This window comes from Peromyscus eremicus, chromosome 13 (genome assembly GCF_949786415.1).
Source record: "Peromyscus eremicus chromosome 13, PerEre_H2_v1, whole genome shotgun sequence".
In the NCBI taxonomy this organism is placed as follows: Eukaryota; Metazoa; Chordata; class Mammalia; order Rodentia; family Cricetidae; genus Peromyscus; species Peromyscus eremicus.
Window position 1 is genome coordinate 33,194,764 of NC_081429.1, and position 2,842 is coordinate 33,197,605.

The 2,842-nt window shown below is 44.1% G+C and overlaps 1 pseudogene; it reads left to right on the top strand.

Moving 5' to 3' along the window:
• Positions 1–1,734: 1,734 nt before the first annotated feature.
• Positions 1,735–1,834, top strand: LOC131923754 (U6 spliceosomal RNA; annotated as a pseudogene).
• The last annotated feature ends 1,008 nt before the right edge of the window (positions 1,835–2,842 follow it).

Consider the following 2,842-nt stretch of genomic DNA (forward strand, 5'->3'; position numbering starts at 1 on the left):
AGGGCTGGTCGGCTAGCTTAGGCATTTCCTGGCCACCACCCTAGCTCATTAAAGACACCCCCCACCCCACTCCCGCCCCAACCGGAACCACACCTGAAGAGCACTTCTGTCTCGCTCCCAGCACAGCAATGAATCACGGCTCTGACCCCTGGCACCTGTTATCTGCGGTTCCTTAGTCACATGCCCTAGTCTCTGGGAGAGCATCAGGGCATCTACAAGTCAGGGCAGGCTCCCGTTTGAGGAGTATTTATGTCAGAGTCTGGAGGGCCTGTTCACCAGCCCTGCCTGCTTCACTGTGCCTTTGATGAGGTGTGGATAACACACTGGAGAATTGCTGCCGCCTTGCCTTGACACCCCAGTCTGTCAGGGTGCAGGGAGACCTCTCTGCTGGACAGTGCCCTTGGAGAGGATGATGGTCCTCTGTCAGGAAGAGCTGCTTAAAGGGAAACACTTGTGCCCTGTGCAGAAGTCTCAGAATTTTTGTTCAGTGAATGTAAGTAAATCAGAACATATACAAATCCATTTACTTCTTTTTTTTTCAAAAATATTTATTTTTGTTTTATATGTATGAGTATCTTGCCTGCATGTATGTAAGTGTACCACATGCATTTAGTGGCCATAGAAGCCAGCAGAGGGTACCAGATCCCTGGAACTTGATGAAACTAGGGTTATAGACAGTTGTGAACTGCCATGTGGGCACTGGGAACCGAACCCAGGTCCTCTGCAAGAGCAACCAGTGCACTTAACCACTGAGTCAACCCTCCAGGCCCCCATTTACTTCTTTAAAAATGTCTTAGTTCCAACAGGCGGTGGTGGTGCACACCTTTAATCTCAGCACTTGGGAGGCAGAGGCAGGCAGATCTCTGTGAGTTCAAGGCCAGCCTGGGCTGCAGAGTGAGTTCCAGGAAAGGCGCAAAGTTACACAGAGAAACCCTGTCTCAAAAAACAAAAACAAACAAAGAAGCAAAAAGGTCTTAGTTCCAAAAGGACAAGTTCACTTGATAAAATATCAAGTGGAAAGGCCAGGTTTCGGTGACACATGCCTATAATCCCAGCATAGAAGGTGGGAACAAGAGGATCAGGAGTTCAAGGTCACCCTCTGCCACAAAGTGAGTTTGAGGCTACAGAGCTGGGCTATGTGAAACCAAAACATGAAACACACACACACACACACACACACACACACACACACACACACACACACAGATGAGACTATTCGAAGTAATACTTTCTAATTTTTTTTGTTTGGGGCTTTTTATTTGTTTATTTTGGCTTTGGTACTCCTCTTGCAGAAAATCCTAGGGATTATTATTTCTAAGAAACCCAAGTGCAATTGATGGCAGGCATCTAACATACATTGAAGTAGCTCAATTGGCTATAAGGAAATGTGTTGTTTTATTTAATATGAATTTCAGTTTCACAAGAACAGTGATGCCGCCAACCAAAGTGGCCATCCCAGTGATGGACAATTCCTCTTTCCACTGATCTAGGAAAACCATTTGGGAAGAAGCAAATCATATCCCTCTTACTATGTATATTACAAAGGTAATTAACCCTGCTTAAAATGTATACCTTTGCTGTATATTAGTGCAAAAGTGCGAAATATCAAAGATGTGAAAATCTAGCACTGGAAAACCCTCACTACCACTCTATGAAATCAGGGAACTTGGGGCTCCAATGAGGGCCTCACACAGAGCTGACATCAGCCTCAACCATAAAAAAATATTCCAAGACGTGCTCATTCAGCAGCACATAGAAATTGGGATGATACAGAGAAGGTCAGCATGGCCCCTGAACAAGGATGACACAGATTTGTGGACTATTCATATTATGTAAGAAAAGAAAGCAATAATGAAATGAAAGCCGTGCAGAGATGACGGAGATGTGGTTTGTTTGTATATTTGTTTGGTTTGAGACAGAGGTTCATTGAACTCAAGCTGGTCTTGAACTTGCTATGAAGCCCAGGTTGGCTTTGAACTCCTGATGCTCCCATCCCCATCTTTCAAGTCCTGGGATTACAGATTTACACTACTATATCTGGTTCACTCTCTCTTTCTCCCTCTTCCTCTCCCTCTCTCCCTCCCTCTCTCCTTACTCCATCCCATAGATTAGCATAAATGCATGACTTTGGTTGGCAACATGCAATTCTGGAAAGCTCAGAGCAAATAGGCTTCCCATACCTGGCTCTTGGAAGTGCAATAGAGCAATTTTGTAATCCAAAAAAAGTATAGTTGCATTTATGATCTGCTCTAGAATCTTCAGTTCTTGGAGTGTGCTGTACATATGTTCAGAGTTACCCATTAAAGCCTCACTCAAAAGAGCGATGACTGGAATCAACCCCTGGGTCTTAGAGGGGGTTGGATGTCTTAACAAACTATAGCATCTCTGCAAATCAAATACAATACCAGTTGGGTGTGCCAGTACAGCCTTGTAATCCCACTGTTCAAGAAAGAGGGCTGAGGCCACAAGTTTTCAAGTTCAAGGCCAGTTTGGGATACACAGTGAGACCCTGACTCAAAACAAACAAAGGAACACACACGCTCAGAGAGCCAACCAATCCAACAATAGCAAAAAAAACTATGTGACTGACTATAAAGGGAACAAGTGGTAATCACAAATAAACTTGAAAACACGATGTTACATAAAAGGAGCCAGTCACAAAAGACCATGGACTGTATAATTCCATTTGCTTGAAATGTTCACAAAAGCAACCAATAAAGGCAAAAAGTAAATTAGAGGTTGCTGTGCACGAAGATGTGGGAGCACAGTGGGGGGTTGGGAAATGATGGCTGAGGGGCTCGAGGTTTCTTTTAAAGGCAATGAGAATGTAGTAAAATCAATT